Genomic DNA, 18,955 nt, shown 5'->3' with positions numbered 1-18,955 from the left:
TCTTTCACTTTCATCAAGAGGCTCTTTACTTCTTCTTCACTTTCTGCCATAAGGATGGTGTCATCTGCATATCTGAGGTTATTGATATTTCTCCCGGCCATCTTGATTCCAGCTTGTGCTTCATCCAGACTGGCATTGCTCATGATGTACTCTGCATATAAGTTAAATAAGCAGGTTGACAATATACAGCCTTGACGTACTCCTTTCCCAATTTAGAATCAGTTGGTTGTTTCATGTCCGGTTCTAAGTGTTGCTTCTTGACCTGTGTACAAATTTCTCAGAAAGCAGGTCAGGTGGTCTGGTATTCCCATCTCTTTTTGAATTTTCCACTGTTTGTTGTGATCCACACAGTCAAAGGTTTTAGCATAGTCAATAAAGCAGAAATAGATGTTTATGGAACTCTCTTGCTTTCTTGAAGCTCCAACAGATGTTGGCAATTTAATCTCTGGTTCCTCTGCCTTTTCTAAATTCAGCTTGAACATCTGAAAGTTCACGATTCACACTCTGTTGAAGCCTGTCTAAAGGGATGCTCTCTTTTTCCTCAACTTCTTTAACTCTTTGCCAGCCTTTCAACCCAACCTAAATGATACTTACTATAAAACAAGTTTTTTCACTGTTGTTTTGTTCATTTTCATTTCTCTTTTGGTGGAAAATACTTTTCTTCTCTTTTTTCCTAAACCCCATATGAAACACTCTTTCAGGAAAAGAAATTTCAGAGTTTAGGGCAATCGCCCTATACCTTAACCCCATAGACGAAACAAACTTTCCTCCATGGTGCTTACTCCTTCATCTCTTCTGAGCATCCTTTGACCCCAATAAAGTGGTCTGTCTTAAGTACTGTCTCTGTAATTTTTGCATTTAACTCTTTATTACACATATTGCTCTATACAGTATTAACTTTTACAATGAAAGTACTACAGGGTCATTTCTTAACTCAGAGATTACATGAAATGATAGCATGTGTCTTCCAGTACATCTCACAATCCTTTATTATCTGTGCATATTTTTGTATGTCACCAATCTTCTTGCATATTATTGTTCAAATATAATGGTTGCTCATTAACTCTAAGATAACATTATTTATTCCATTTATAACAGTCATTGATAATTTAGACTTCCAGTGACAGAGTATGTACCTCATATTGAGGTATCCTCTAATTTGACCTTATTCACCTTTATCTTTTTCCTTTAGCCTCTCATAAGATGCTCAATTATGTTAGGAAAATTCAAATTCCATTATAAGAAACTTTAAGAACCAGCACAAAACTCTTCTGAGAATTAAACAAGCTAACCAATGGGTGAGTTTTGGTAATTTTTTGTATATCAGGTTTGTCTCCTGATAATAATGAAATGGTAACTTAACATGATAATATTTCAATTAACACTAAGGAGAAACTAGGTGAGTAAAACCAACCCACTTTGTAAATATTCAACCTGGTGGAGCAATTAGTTAATCCAAGTACCAATTAGAGCTATAGAAAGAATAAATTGATCCTGCCGTGCCTAGTAGTCAGGCTCAGTGAATTTAACTCAAATGTATGAGTAGCATTGTAGTACCATGCTATTTCTGTTCAGTCAAATGAGAGAGACATGATGGAAATTGATTTAGCTAATTCAAGACCATACTCACCACATTTCCTGAAAATTAACATGTAGGCTTTTGTCAGTTAATTTAAAAAATACAAAAACAACATTAGTTTCAGCACCCTAGACTATAAGAATGTAGTCCTTTCTACAATTTGCCAGCTCTAATAAGGTATGAGAGACTGTAACTTTTAGCATCCCTTATAAATACAGAGCAAGTCCAGTTCCCCGGTATGCAAAATCATGCTAAATCTATACATTAAAGATTTTGCCAGAGAAAAAATATCAAGAATATAATAGTAATTAACTAGGATACAAAGTTACAGATTATCACATACCACATGTTACAACAAGAAATGGGTATTGTTATTATTCCTATTTAAAGATGAAACTGCCTGCAATGTGGGAGACTTGGGTTCTATTCCTGGGTTGGGAAGATCCCCTGGAGAAGGGAATGGCTACCCACTCCAGTATTCTGGCCTGGAGAATTCCATGGGCTGTATAGTCCATGGGATCGCAGAGTCATATGTGACTGAGCAACGTTCACTATTTAAAGATACAGAAGACTAAAGAATAGAGGATGTTTGCAGTTTGCAAAGGGAGTCATTCATAGAAGCAAGATTTTGTCACGGGTATTGGAGGCAGAGAATATACTCTTAAGACATAAGTCATAGCTTTTTCCACTTATGTGCCCCAATTTCCTCTGGCTCCAAACTTATATATTTGGACATGTGGGAATCACATCAATAAAATGAACTTTGTTTTGATTCAGGGCACTTAAAGAATAAACTAAAGGAATGCTGCCATGTTTCACTACTTTGCATTGATGGAAAGAATTTTCACCTCAATCAACATTCATTTCTATATTTAAAGCTGAGTATCATCATCAGACAGAGAAGGCAATGGCAACCCACTCCAGCACTCTTGCCTGGCAAATCCCATGGACAGAGGAGCCTGGTAGGCTGCAGTCCATGGAGTCCCTAGGAGTCCGACAAGACTGAGTGACTTCACTTTCACTTTCCTGCATTGGAGAAGGAAATGGCAACCCACTCCAGTGTTCTTGCCTGGAGAATGCCAGGGACAGGGGAGTCTGGTGGGTTGCCGTCTCTGGGGTCGCACAGAGTTGGACACAACTGAAGCGACTTAGCAGCAGCAGCAGCAGCAGCATCGGAACAGAAATCTGGGACCACTTTAATACTTGCTGTATCTTCTGTTAAGTTAAATGTTTCAACCCTCATACTCTAATGAAAGGAATACTAAACTGCTTTCTTAAAATCACTTTCAAAAATAAATCAGATCAGATCAGATCAGTCACTCAGTCGTGTCTGACTCTTTGCGACCCCATGAATCGCAGCACGCCTCCCTGTCCATCATCAACTCCTGGAGTTCACTCAGACCCACGTCCATCGAGTCAGTGATGCCATCCAGTCATCTCATCTTCTGTCGTCCCCTTCTCCTCCTGCCCTAAATCCCTCCTAGAATCAGAGTCTTTTCCAATGAGTCAACTCTTCGCATGGGGTGGCCAAAATACTGGAGTTTCAGCTTTAGCATCATTCCTTCCAAAGAAATCCCAGGGCTGATCTCCTTCAGAATGGACTGGTTGGATCTCCTTGCAGTCCAAGGGACTCTCAAGAGTCTTCTCCAACACCACAGTTCAAAAGCATCAATTCTTCGGTGCTCAGCCTTCTTCACAGTCCAACTCTCACATCCATACATGACCACAGGGAAAACCATAGCCTTGACTAAACGAACCTTTGTTGGCAAAGTAACGCCTCTGCTTTTGAATATGCTGTCTAGGTTGGTCATAACTTTCCTTCCAAGGAGTAAGTGTCTTTTAATTTCATGGCTGCAGTCACCATCTGTAGTGATTTTGGAGCCCAGAAAAATAAAGTCTGACACTGTTTCCCCATCTATTTCCCATGAAGTGATGGGACCGGATGCCATGATCTTCATTTTCTGAATGTTGAGCTTTAAGCCAACTTTTTTACTCTTCACTTTCACTTTCATCAAGAGGCTTTTTAGTTCCTCTTCACTTTCTGCCATAAGGGTGGTATCGTCTGCATATCTGAGGTTATTGATATTTCTCCCAGCAATCTTGATTCCAGCTTGTGTTTCTTCCAGTCCAGCATCTAGAATACTAGCATAGTTGATGATGTTAGTGATGAATGAAGCTTCCTGAGGAAATAACACATAAAGTTTACTTTTCCATAATTTGTTCTTTGCTTTAAATTCCTGTACTGGGAAGAAAAGATGAATTCATCTTTTGAATGGAAATATATGTATGTATTTTCTATTGTATAATATATAACAAGATATGCTTAGTAATAAGCTACTTAAAATATTCAAAATACAAAGTCTTATTTTAAGTAAATTAGTTTACTTTATTCTAAATTGAGCCAATCTGTTTTTCAAAATTAAGCCAATGTTCTCTGAATTGGCTATCTCAACTTTCATGACATATGTTCTTACATAACAAAGAAAAGTACAATTTTGTGCAGAATCACACATACAATTTTTAAATAAGTATTTTTTGAAAGACAGTTAACATCTATTTGCTTCATATATATATTATAGGCTAGCAGTGAATCATGCCTAGAGCAGGGGTAATAGCACAAGGGCATTTAGAAACCTCTGCCAAGATTCTGTTAATCTGCTATTCCACATTCTTTCCTGAATTTTAACTAACCACATTAGCATATTTCTTTCCTTCAAAACAGTATTTCATAATGTCAACTGATCTTTTTCCAAAGGACTAATTTAGGCAAGTCAGTTTTTCTGATCTTTACCCTTTTGTTAAGAGCTATGGTTAAGCTTTCGTTGTTTGTTTTAATGTTGTTTGTTTGTTAATGATGTTGTTTAATGATGTTGTTTAATAGGTAGTGTATAAGTCACCTTAGGTCTTATAAGGGAAAGACATAAATCTTATATATGTGCCTTATCCCTAATTGACACTTACAATGAACAGAAAACTCAAGGTTGAATCCTCATTGAATTTTTTTTTCCTACACGTTTCCCTATGATTCACTGTACCTGTACAGCCGGAAATAAAACCTATCAGGTTCCAATAAAACTTGATGAGTTTTAGAACACATTCTACGACTACTGATTTAAGATATGCATTACACTGAGGTTATTATGACAGTCACTAAAAGCTGACTAAATCCATTTCCATAGAACTCAGTGTTTTAACAGACTTGTCAGTGCTTAACCAGATGCCATGGTCGGGCGTCCCTTATGGCTCAGCTGGTAAAGAAGCTGCCTGCAATGCGGGAGACCTGGGTGTGATCCCTGGATTGGGAAGATCCCCTGGAGAAGGGAAGGCTACCCACTCCAGTTTTCTGGCCTAGAGAATTCCATGGACTCTACAGTCCATGGGGTCACAGAGTCGGACACAACTGAGCCACTTTCTCTGACTGACTGACTGACGGTGAGCACCATCTGTGGGTTGACTTTGCAAGTATCATTTTTTCTGGCTGTTGAAGTAGAAAATTATTATCAACATTTCTGAAAAGTGGAAAATACTGAAGCGATAGCCTATCTAAAATTACAATGAGTGAAATAAGATATGATCAAAAGTATAATGGGATAAACATATTGCATTTCAAATTATTCACATTGTGTACTTTGAAATTTTAAAAGTTACACTACAGTTAGAAACAATTTTCTATTTCTCAGTTAACTTTAACGAAAAAAAAGTAACAAATAGTTTACCCATAATTTTATTTATTGATTTTATCAAATAGATATGAATACATATTTTGAGATTTTCACTTAAAGTTTACTTTTACCATATATAAAGATATCTACCCAGAACCACTCTCAAATGATCTAATATGAAGTTTTGTGGCAACATAATTTTAGAAGTAAGTTATTTATTCAAAACTACGAATTCTGGAATACTAAAAGCATCTGCCATGTAATAATATCCTTGTTGATAAAATGTTTCACGATAGTCACGCAGTCTGTTTTTAGTTGTTCGGTAAATGTGAATTTAACTCCTATTTTAAAAGAGATAAAGCATAGAGGGAAATGGAGTGAACAGAAAAAGAAGGAAGGGGATTGAGGGAAGAGGTGAAATGCTGTGATAGAAATAAAAAGAACAATAAGGAAGAAGATTGATCTGGCATACTTGGGTATAGAGAGAGTCCTGTCTACATTTGACACTGAATGGCAAGCATTTCTGATGATATTCCAACTGTTGGAAATTAGTGCTAATTTGACAGGTAAGTTTCACAAAGGCACGTGTGTGCGGGCACACGCATGCATGTGCATATTAGTCGCTGTCTTGTCTGACTCTTTGTGACCCCATGGACTATAGCCTGCCAAACTCCTCTGTCCATGGAATTCTCCAGGCAAGAATACTGGAGTGTGTTGCCATATCCTTCTCCAGGGGATCTTTCTGACCCAGGGATGGAACCCGGATCCCCCGCATTGTCTTTACCATCTGCCACCAGGGAAGCCCCTTCTCAATGGTGATCTAAAATTAAATTATCTCTTTGGCTTATACCTGTAAATAACTACAGTGAAGCTTCTTCATTTTCTGGCCACAAAGAAGTCCCTGATTCAGTTGATATTCCACATTACTACTGGGAAACTCCTCCCAAAGATTTGGACCAACAATCCACCAATAGACTAACTTTTAGAAAAATTCATATTAGAACCTTATACAGGCATACTTTGTTTTATTGTGCCTACTTCTACTGTGCTTCACAGATAATATGCATGGGAATATGTGCATGCTCAAATAATGGTTAGCATTTTTTTTTTTTTAGGGATGAGTATCTATTTAATGGAAAAGGAAATGGAAACCCCCTCCAGTATTCTTGCCTGGAGAATCCCATGGACAGAGTAAGCCTGGTGGGCTATAGTCCATAGGATTGCAGAGTCGGACACGACTGAGGCAACTCAGCACACATCTATAATTAAGGTGTTTGCATTGTTTCCTTGGGCCTCCCAGGTGGCTCAGTGGTAAATAATCTGTCTGCCAATACAGGAGACACAGGAGACGGGAGTTCAATCCCTGGGTGAAGACGATCCCCTGGAGAAGGAAGTGGCAATCCATTCCAGTATTCTTGCCTAGAAAATTCCATAGGAGCCTGGTAGGGTACAGTCCAGGGGGTTGCAAAGAGTTGGATATACTGAGCGTGAGACAAGATGACAAATGTTTTCTTAAACATGATTCTATTGCACACTTATTGTTTACAGTGCAGTGTAAACATAACGTTTACATGCACTGAGAAATTAAAAAAAATTGTGTGAGTCACTTTATTGTGATGGTCTGTAACAAAACGTGTAATACCATTATGGTATACCTGTTCATTCTATATGTTTTACACACATGTTACATACTGTGGAAAAGAAAAGAGAAAACTTTAAAGATACCTTGTTTTAATAGTATTTTAAATTTTGTAGTCTATATAAAATCACAGTATATAAAAAAGTATAATACATATAAAAATTTCATCATGTAAACAAAAACAAGTTATAATTCAGGAGTGCTGCTGCTGCTGCTAAGTCACTTCAGTGGTGTCCGACTCTGTGCGACCCCATAGATGGCAGCCCACTAGGCTCCTCTGTCCCTGGGATTCTCCAGGCAAGAATACTGGAGTGGGTTGCCATTGCCTTCTCTGATAATTCAGGAGTAGCTACAGTAAATAACGGTATTTATTTGAAAGTGTCAAAAGTCCTGAATATAAAGTATTCCCTTAATTTATTAGCTCATGTGATATCAAACAGCAAATAGTATCTTAATACTTAGTGGCCACACACACAGCCCTTATAATCATACAAATTTATAATAAACATAGGTTAAAATATGTATTTTTGCTATTCTGTGTTCAGTCATATTTGTATCTTTCCTATCTCCTAGACTGTAGACCACAAGAGGCAAGAATACTGGAGTAGGTTGCCACTTCCTCCTGCAGGGGATCATCCTGACCCAGGGATCAAACTTGGGTGTCCCGCTTCTCCTGCACTGGCAAGCAGATTCTTTACCACTGCACCACCTGGTACTACATTACCAATATAAAAAGGAATATAAATAGTCTACAACTTTGGAGATTTACTTTTAAAGCCTAAAAGCTAAACTGCTTTAGGTATATCAAAAATCTAATAACTCAAATTAAAATTAGGATATTCTCTGTTGTAAAAAAAAAAAAAAATGACCTAAGCTAACTATTTCCAACCAGGTCTATTGCTAATCCACAGTGCATTAGCATTATAGATATAATATCATCTATAACAACTTAAATATCATATTTTGCTTAAAATGTGTTAATCATATCAATGACTAGTGATTAGAATAGACAAGGCCAATAATTCCATGGCTCTGTGTTTTACTACAATCATATGTTTGCAGCCCTGAATTTTTTTTTCTTTTTAGTTTATTTTTTTATTAAAGAGTAATTACTTTACAGAATTTTGTTGTTTTCTGTCAAACCTCATCATGAATCAGCCATAGATGTACATATATCCCCTCTCTCTTGAACCTCCCTCCTATCTCCCTCCCTATCCCACCCTCTAGGTTGATACAGAGCCCCTGTTTGAATTTCCTGAGACATACAGCAAATTCCCATTGACTATCTATTTTATATATGGTAATGTAAGTTTCCATGTTACTCTTTCCATATATCTCCCCCTCGCCCCCTCCTCTTGTCCATAAGTCTATTCTCTTTGTCTATTTCTCCATTGTTCCCCTGTAAATAAGTTCTTCAGTACAATTCTTCTAGATTCTGTATATATGTATTTCTTTCTGACTGACTTTACTCTGTATAATAGGTTCTAGGTTCATCCACCTCATCAGAACCGACTCATATGCATTCCTTTTTGTGGCTGAGTAATATTCCCTTACGTATATGTACCACAACTTCTTTATCCATTCATCTGTCAATGGACATGTAGGTTGCTTCCATGTTCTAGCTATTGTAAATAGTGCAGCACTGAATTTTAAAAGCACAGGCATGTAACTAAGTTAAATAACATTCTATAAGCCAGATTTACTACCTGGTGATTCTCCACAGCTCTGGCCTTAAAACATTTTATTTTTTTTCTTCAAGGACTTCAAAGTTAATAAAGTGTATGTATCCTAATGGCACCATCTACACATTTTTCAATTGTGTTTGGTACTTTGTATAGCGGGCTTTCTGGTGGTCAGACAGTAAGGAATCTTACTTGCAATACAGGAGACTGGGGTTAAATCTCTGGACTGGGAAGATCCCTTTCAGGAAGAAATTGCAAGCCATTCCAGTATTCTTGCCTGTGGACAATCCCATGGCCAGAGGAACCTGGCAGGCTACGGTTTACAGAGTCGCCAAGAGTCAAACACAACTGAGTGACTAAATACAAACACACTTTGCATAGAACACTTTATTTTCAGTATTTATTTATATTATATTTATCTTAATAAACAAACAACAATATAGCTATTTTCATAGTTGCTAAATCCCAAAGAAAGGCAATGCCAAAGAATGCTCAAACTACCACACAATTGCACTCATCTCACATGCTAGTAAAGTAATGCTCAAAATTCTCTAAGCCAGGCTTCAGCAATACATGAACCATGAACTTCCTGATGTTCAAGCTGGTTTTAGAAAAGGCAGAGGAACCAGAGATCAAATTGCCAACATCCGCTGGATCATTGAAAAAGCAAGAGAGTGCCAGAAAAACATCTATTTCTGCTTTATTGACTATGCCAAAGCCTTTGACTCTGTGGTTCACAATAAACTCTGGAAAATTTTTCAAGAGATGGGAATACCAGACCACCTGACCTGCCTCTTGAGATATCTGTATGCAGGTCAGGAAGCAACAGTTAGACCTGGACATGGAACAACAGATTGGTTCCAAATAGGAAAAGGAGTTCGTCAAGGCTGTGTATTGTCACCTTGCTTATTTAACTTATATGCAGAGTACATCATGAGAAATGCTGGACTGGAAGAAACACAAACTAGAATAAAGATTGCTGGAAGAAATATCAATAACCTCAGATATGCAGATGACACCACCCTTATGGAAGAAAGTGAAGAGGAACTAAAAAGCCTCTTGATGAAAGTGAAAGTGAAGAGTGAAAAAGTTGGCTTAAAGCTCAACATTCAGAAAACAAAGATCATGGCATCCGGTCCCATCACTTCATGGGAAATAGATGGGGAAACAGTGGAAACAGTGTCAGACTTTATTTTTGGGGGCTTCAAAATCACTGCAGATGGTGACTGCAGCCATGAAATTAAAAGATGCTTACTCCTTAGAAGGAAAGTTATGACCAACCTAGACAGCATATTCAAAAGCAGATACATTACTTTGACAACAAAGGTTCGTCTAGTCAAGGCTATGGTTTTTCCTGTGGTCATGTATGGATGTGAGAGTTGGACTGTGAAGAAGGCTGAGCACTGAAGAATTGATGCTTTTGAACTGTGGTGTTGGAGAAGACTCTTGAGAGTCCCTTGGACTGCAAGGAGATCCATCCAGTCCATTCCAAAGGAGATCAGCCCTGGGATTTCTTTGGAGGGAATGATGCTAAAGCTGAAATCCAGTACTTTGGCCACCCCATGCAAAGAGTTGACTCATTGGAAAAGACTCTAATGCTGGGAGGGATTGAGGGCAGGAGGAGAAGGGGATGACAGAGGATGAGATGGCTGGGTGGCATCACTGACTCGATGGACGTGAGTCTGAGTGTACTCCGGGAGTTGGTGATCGACAGGGAAGCCTGGCATGCTGCAATTCATGGGGTCTCAAACAGTCGGACATGACTGAGCGACTGAACTAAACTGAAAGTCTTCTTTTAAAATAAGAAGACACGAGATTTTTACATATAAACACACATAATATGGAGGGGGAGAGAGAGAAAGAGAAAAAGGAGAGAGGAGAGATGATAGAAGCAAAACCAACATTTCCTGTCTCTCTCACAAATACACACACAAACTTGGATAGTACACTTGTAGCAATTCCCATTTCAAGCTTCTTAATATGAGAATTTGGAGGAGATATAAAAAATTGAATTTTTTTCTTCAAGACCAAATACAAGAGATATAGCTTTGAATTTACAGAAGTTTGCATATGAATTAGTAAAAATAAACATGAACTTACATGCTTAGACAAGATTGAAATCAGTGCAGATACTCTCTCTTTGGCATTAACGGATGCTGTAAACTGTAAAAATAAATATCAATTTTTATACTTATATTCAAATCACAGTTAATATATATGAATTACATTATTAGACCTATTTATTAATACCAGACTGAACAGAACCTACATGTCACTATCAAATATCCATGTTTGACAACTTTTGAGATTTATGACACCACAGAGAATGAAATCATTACTAATTATCCCAAGTATGCCTCTCTTTTGCTTCTTCATAATTAATAAACGTATAACCAAAAATTAAACTTTAACAGAAAATGTGTATCATGATTTGAGCAAAATTTATCAAAAACCTATTTCAACTTTGTTTTCCTATGACCTCCTCTAGATAATCCCAAATTCAAGATTATCTTAGGACAATGTAGCCTATAATATTTGCCAAAATGCAGGGCTGATAGAATTGCTCTTCTTTTCCTCTGCTCACCTTTTAGTCTGTTCTCACACTAATAACTAATTCTTTTGCCTGTTGAGCAGCTGTTTTTCTCATACATTGGCATATAATTATCTAGGTACATTATTGCTCTGTGGGTTCAGATATGAGATATTTATGTTAAAATAGTTACTGAAACTATATTTCTTTATTTTGCATTATGAATAAACATATCTTTATTTTATAATCATATATGCAGACAAACATTTATTTTGTTAGTGCTAGTCACTGAGTCATGTCTGACTCTTTGAGACCCCATGGACTTTAGTCCTCCAGGCTCCTGTGTCCATGGAATTATCCAGGCAAGAACACTGGATTGGGTTGCCATTCCTTTCTCCAGGGGATCTTCCCGACCCAGGAATTGAACCCTCATCCCTTGCATCTCCTGCATTGGCAGGTAGATTCTTTACCACTGTGCTACCTAGGAAGCCCACTTTTTTTGCTAGCTAGACACTATGCTAATTATTTCTTTAAATTCTCCCCTAGAAGTCATTGTCATTGACAGATGAGAAAACAATAGCTTATTAAAATCAAGTTCATATCATTTAAGTGTCAGAGTGGGGTTTTAAGTATCAACATCAGATATAAAATGACACAGATATGTGTGATGGAAATGTCCTAACTTTATTCTTTCATTGGAAATGTCACACATTAAGAAAGCCTCCCTCCCCCACCCCAACTTTGTACATATATTAGCAATGCCTTTTTCTTCCCTTTATCCCACCCCAACCCTCAGAGAAGCAGTGTGAGATTAAAGAAAGACCATGCACACTTTGCTTTCAGACAAATAAGAGTGGCAATTCTCTCTCCATAAGTACTACTTAGGACTTAGAAGTGTTAATGTCCCTGCTTTGTAAAATGGGATTAAAAATGTTTGAATACCTTTTATGGAGACTGAAAATAATCTATATGATGGTTACAGTATAAGGCACACTGTAAATGCAACAGATATAGTATTTATGAAAACTTCTAATGCTGTCTACATGCTGAACCATCCAAAACAAATTCCACGTCTATGGAAATCCCTTGCATGTGTTTTAGTTCATGATGGAAGTATCAGAGGAAGAAAGAGATAGTGTATTCCCAAAGAAGAAGGTTGGATAAAAATAATTAACTTCCAGAGACATGGAAATGCATGCACTCTAAAATGTAGAATTAAAACCTCTAACCTCTGAAAAAAAATTATAAAAGGCCAGTATGATTGGATTTCTTGTTGTTATAGTTGTTTCGGGGGATCTTTCTGATTCAGGGATGGAACCCATGTCTCTTACATCTCCTGCATTGGCAGGTGGGTTCTTTACCACTAACACCACCTGAGAAGCCCCATGAGATCTCTGCCTCTTGTTTGACCGTGTGCTCAGCTACTCAGTCATGTCAGACTCTTCGTGAAACCATGGACTGTAACCCACCAGGCTCTTATGTCCGTACGATTTTCCAGGCAAGAATGCTGGAGTGGGTTGCCATTTCCTTCTCCATGTGATCTTCCCAACCCAGGGACCCAACCTGAGTTTCCTGATCTCCCGCATTGGGAGGCAGATTCTTTATCACTGAACCACTTGGGAAGTCCTGAGCTGAGACAAAGTCAACCTGTAGATTGCAAGTGACCACAAACAACAGCTTGTTTTCTCTCACTAGTTGAATAACAACTGCCAGGTCTTCAAATTGAACAGTTCGCGTTACTTATTTACTCATTTTTTGTAAGTCTATTTATCAAAAACTGGTTCAATTCTTTAAAACTTATGACTTAGAAAATCACGTGTGCAAACCTCATGACAGGGCACTCATGTATTTCCAGATGGATAAATGGTGCTTTTTTGATCTGCTTTATTTTTTTTTTTTTCTAATATCAATAATCACTTTATTTTTTTTTACTTTATTTTTTTTATTTTATTTTATTTTTAAACTTTACATAATTGTATTAGTTTTGCCAAATATCAAAATGAATCCACCACAGGTATACATGTGTTCCCCATCCCGAACCTTCCTCCCTCCTCCCTCCCCATACCCTCCCTCTGGGCCGTCCTAGTGCACCAGCCCCAAGCACCCAGCATCGTGCATCGAACCTGGACTGGCAACTCGTTTCCTACATGATATTTTACATGTTTCATTGCCATTCTCCCAAATCTTCCCACCCTCTCCCTCTCCCACAGAGCCCATAAGACTGTTCTATACATCAGTGTCTCTTTTGCTGTCTCGTGCACCGGGTTATTGTTACCCTCTTTCTAAATTCCATATATATGTGTTAGTATACTGTATTTATGTTTTTCCTTCTGGCTTACTTCACTCTGTATAATAGGCTCCAGTTTCATCCACCTCATTAGAACTGATTCAAATGTATTCTTTTTAATGGCTGAGTAATACTCCATTGTGTATATGTACCACAGCTTTCTTATCCATTCATCTGTTGATGGACATCTAGGTTGCTTCCATGTCTTGGCTATTATAAACAGTGCTGCGATGAACATTGGGGTACACGTGTCTCTTTCCCTTCTGGTTTCCTCAGTGTGTATGCCCAGCAGTGGGGTTGCTGGATCATAAGGCAGTTCTATTTCCAGTTTTTAAAGGAATCTCCACACTGTTCTCCATAGTGGCTGTACTAGTTTGCATTCCCACCAACAGTGTAAGAGGGTTCCCTTTTCTCCACAGCCTCTCCAGCATTTATTATTTGTAGACTTTTGGATCGCAGCCATTCTGACTGGTGTGAAATGGTACCTCATAGTGGTTTTGATTTGCATTTCTCTGATAATGAGTGATGTTGAGCATCTTTTCATGTGTTTGTTAGCCATCTGTATGTCTTCTTTGGAGAAATGTCTATTTAGTTCTTTGGCCCATTTTTTGATTGGGTCGTTTATTTTTCTGGAGTTGAGCTGACACTAATAATGAGAAAACAGAAAGAGAAATTAAGGAAACAATTCCATTCACCATTGCAACGGAAAGAATAAAATACTTAGGAATATATCTACCTAAAGAAACTAAAGACCTATATATAGAAAACTATAAAACACTGGTGAAAGAAATCAAAGAGGACACTAATAGATGGAGAAATATACCATGTTCATGGATTGGAAGAATCAGTATAGTGAAAATGAGTATACTACCCAAAGCAATTTATAGATTCAACGCAATCCCTATCAACCTACCAACAGTATTCTTCACAGAGCTAGAACAAATAATTTCACAATTTGTATGGAAATACAAAAAACCTCGAATAGCCAAAGCGATCTTGAGAAAGAAGAATGGAACTGGAGGAATCAACCTACCTGACTTCAGGCTCTACTACAAAGCCACAGTTATCAAGACAGTATGGTACTGGCACAAAGACAGAAATATTGATCAATGGAATAAAATAGAAAGCCCAGAGATAAATCCACGCACATATGGACACCTTATCTTTGACAAAGGAGGAAAGAATATACAATGGATTAAAGACAATCTCTTTAACAAGTGGTGCGGGAAATCTGGTCAACCACTTGTAAAAGAATGAAACTGGACCACTTTCTAACACCATACACAAAAATAAACTCAAAATGGATTAAAGATCTAAACGTAAGACCAGAAACTATAAAACTCCTAGAGGAGAACATAGGCAAAACACTCTCCGACATACATCACAGCAGGATCCTCTATGACCCACCTCCCAGAATATTGGAAATAAAAGCAAAAATAAACAAATGGGACCTAATTAACCTTAAAAGCTTCTGCACATCAAAGGAAACTATTAGCAAGGTGAAAAGACAGCCTTCAGAATGGGAGAAAATAATAGTAAATGAAGCAACCGACAAACAACTGATCTGCTTTATAAGATCAACTAATGGAGAGATTTCTCCTCATTCTGGTTTTGCAGATTACATGACTATATTCTCTGGGGCCTGAATGGTCAAATCAAATATTGGAATAGCAATCATACATGAATTACTAGCTGGTTGCAGAGTCTTATGGTAGACTCTATAACACTATGATAAGATTTTAAATCACTCTAAGAAACTATAATAACATCAGAATCAATGACTTCTAGCCTGTTGGACCACTATGATCCTGATTCATTTTGGGCATCAGCAAATACTTCAATATTAATGCATTCTTTGATACTCAAAGGAAAATAAAAATAAGCTCAGTATTAAACATTATTTTATATCTCTTGATTATTTTTCTTTATTTTTAAGGAAGATCATAACATGAAGCCATGTGTGAAACCCTGGAGCTGGTGTATTAAGCTAATAACATACATATTATGGGGTTTCCCTGATGGCTCAGTGATAAAGAATCCACCTGCCAAGCTGAAGACACAGGTTAGTTCCCTGGGTTGAGATCCCCTGGAGAAGCAAACGGCAACCCATTCCAGTACACTTGCCTGGGAAATCTTATGGACAGAAGAGTTCATGGGGTTGCAAAGAGTCAGATAGGACTTGGTGACTAGACAACAACAATGCAGATTATGCAGTTTGACCCACTAAGTAAGGTGGCACAAGCCAGAAGCAGGAGTAAGGGTTGAAGTGGGGGTGGGGATGCAGCATGTAACTCCCTGAGCATTAGAAGGAGTGTCCACTTTGGGGAAGAGAAAATCCTGGGGCCTGTTTTGATTGAAACATGAAATTTCCACACGATGGAAGTAAGGTCACAAATGCATCACTTTCCAGAAGGGGAGGTGTGATGAACCTGGGAAGGGCAGTACTCTGTCTGAGATCATCAGCCAGCAGGAAACAGATTACTTATAAGGTGGCTGGAGTCAAAGTTACTAATATTTGGGGGATTCAACACTGAGTGGTCACTTTAGGTGATGCCCCAGGTAAAGCAAACTAGGAAACTGTAGAAGAATCCTAAACTCAGATCTTTATCTAAATGTCCACACTCTGGGTGTGAGCAGAGTTGTCATACTGTAACATGCCTAGGCAGCAACTCAAAAAATGGTTTTCTCCTTGGAGAAGCATTATATGGCAACAATCCTAGATAAATCTGGGAATGTGTGATTCACTCTTAATTGTTCACCTCTTTATCGCCAAGTTGCCACTAGCTACCTGTTTTACTCATGGCAGTGCACACAGGTCAATCCCAGTCTCCCAGTTCATCTCAACCCCTCTCCACCCCTGTCTCCACTTGTCCATTCTCTATGTCTGTGTCGCTATTCCTTCCCTGCAAATAGGTTCATCTGTACCATTTTTCTAGATTCCACAAATATGTGCTAATATACAATATTTGTTTTTCTCTATTTCAGAAGGAATGACCTGTAGGCTCATTCCATGTGTCCTGATGAAAGCAATATTACTGTTACATTTCTAGTCCTAAAATATATTTGGTGGGGACTGTTGGAAGTGGGCCCAAACACAGTTAGGGATGTTGCATATAAAACAATAGAGTTGCTTTATTTACTTATTTTTTAATTTTTTTACTAATCATATTCATGGTTATTAACAGCTAATTAGCTGTAATATCTACTGATAAAATATTCCAAAACAAATTACATGTAATTTTTTATGATTTCCCTAAGATTCAGCCACATCCCAGCTTATTAACAAAAAGTTTATGAAATCTACCTATAAAAATGAGAAAAGTGATTGTTCCCAATATATCTCACAAAGATGATACAATAGTTAATAATTTAATGATTATGTGTCAGCTAACTCTGAGGAGGATATGGGGGATTTTCTTCTCTTTAGATCTTTAACTTGAAAATCAAAACTTATCATACCAATGTTCTTATCAATGATGGTAATCGTTTAATGCATCTCTACCTTCCTTTTTTTTCTATTTCTTGTGAACTTTCAAATCCCAATTATTGCAATTCAGGAAAGGGGCTCTGGCATTTTCATATCCTGACAAATTGAAATGAACAATTAAGAGTTTCTGTTCAGTTCAGTTCAGAGGACCTATTAGAGGACCTAAGTTCAAATGTTTCATTAACATGAATAATACTTTGTTAAGTTATATTTACAGTTTAGTTTATGTATATGCATCAATCTGGTTTTATCTTCAGAGATGATTTTAAAATTATTTGAAGTGTTCACTAAGTATTTTTTCTGGAAGAATATAGTTTCTCTGGAAGAATATAGTTTACATGAGTGGATATATTGCTGTCTGGACAATGTGAAGGAAAAACAACACTTCTTGTGACTCCACGTGTGACTCTTCAAATGTAGAGTATAGGAGGTGCAAACAGCAGTAAGTGCTGCCAGAGAGGACCCAAGGAGATAGCAAGCAAACCTGTAGGATAAAAAACTTGAATGTACATTTCCCTAAAGTACTGGTAGATATGTGGCTCAGTGATTTACAGCAATATAATGTATGCAAAGAAAATAAACAAGATTTTTATGTCAAAGCACAACTTGAGGTCGTATTCCCTGATCACTGTCCTACTATATGTTTTACTGAGCATATATATACAACTTCTGACAGTGGAGGGGGTCTAACATATTAAAAATGAGTATAATCTTGACAGAGCACATGAGACGATTCATTTCTGAGTATTCCATTACCTACTCTGACAGCCTCACAGCTCTGTTGGGAAATAAAGTATAACATTAGGTTACTAAGCAACTCTTCAGCTTTCTTAAAAGTCTGTCTTGGAACTCACTTGTTTATCCTAATTGACTCTATCCGTGTCATCTTGAACATAAATGGGACATCATGTTTAGAAATGCACTGGATCTCTACTTTCAGCTAACATGTCTTGCTACCTCTGCATATCTAAATCAAGGACCGGCAATATAAATGTCATATTCAAAGCAAATTTTTGTCTTCCTCTTGAGTTGCATTGAAAAAAATATACATATGTTGGATTAAGTTAGTGTCTGAAGTAATCTACACACTGTCAGAAAACAACATGAAAGAATGAAGAGTGACTCTCTTTTATTTTTTTACTTTTATACAGAATAAAGTTTTAATTAGCCAGTCAAACTTATCCCCAGTTTATCCCTACAATATAATACATCAGATTTAATAGCAAGTCTGTCTCACAGCATGGCAGCCACGTTGACATTTCCTCAGTCACTAAAACTTTGAGCAAGATAGTATCTCATCCAATCCTGAAATATCAGTGATAAATGCATGAATATGTCACACTTTATGAGGAACAAAATTGTCTTTTGTTATCTTTGATTTCTCTTTGGTTTATATCAGAGGTGAATATAATAAAATCACAAGCATTTTATAATTCTGTGTATTTTCTCATGAAACCGTTTACTCTCCTCTCAATTTTAGAGTAGTTAACACTTTAATTCTGTTACATGAAGTATTTTGTATTTTGTGACGGTCAAAGATGTAGTCAAAATTGACAGGGTTGTTTTTTTAAATTCTGAATATTTCTGCTGAGTTTCAACTTTGGAATTGCTGGATTATTTTCTGTTTACTTACAATATGACCAGTACAGAATCCCTTATAAGAGTCACTTCACCAGTAGCCACTTTACAATAACTGCTGATATAAAAAGCATATTTATTTGCAGCCAATTAAGCCAACTGTGCTTTTTCCCCATGGGGGCCCAGTGTGCAATGGCTGCAAACAGAAGCATCCTAGGTAGGGTTTGCAACCTATTGCCTGTACAGGTTGCCCTACAGTATCTTAAAGACAACTCTTTCTAGTGGGCATTCTTGACTGGTCTGCTGTCCCCAGTCTAGACTCCAGACAGGTATTTGCCATGCCTTTGGAAAGCCCCAGGGCACAGTGGCCAGGAGCCACATTGACCAAGTCATAATGTCCATCCACACCAAGCTGCAGAACAAGGCGCATGTGATTGAGCCTTCCAGCAGGGACAAGTTCAAGTTCCCTAGCAGTCAGAAGATGCACATCTCTAAGAAGTGGGGATTTACT

General features: G+C 37.6%; 1 non-coding gene across 1 annotated transcript; it reads left to right on the top strand.

Moving 5' to 3' along the window:
* Positions 1-18,584: 18,584 nt before the first annotated feature.
* On the top strand, positions 18,585-18,718 carry LOC147370850 (small nucleolar RNA SNORA70). Its single transcript, XR_015166301.1, has one exon. It is a non-coding gene; the product is annotated as a small nucleolar RNA SNORA70 (small nucleolar RNA).
* The last annotated feature ends 237 nt before the right edge of the window (positions 18,719-18,955 follow it).

The sequence above is a fragment of the Bos grunniens genome, chromosome 6, assembly GCF_055505025.1.
Source record: "Bos grunniens cultivar Pamir isolate PY7600 chromosome 6, Bosgru_T2T1.0, whole genome shotgun sequence".
Taxonomy (NCBI): Eukaryota; Metazoa; Chordata; class Mammalia; order Artiodactyla; family Bovidae; genus Bos; species Bos grunniens.
This window is presented reverse-complemented; position numbering and strand designations above follow the sequence as displayed.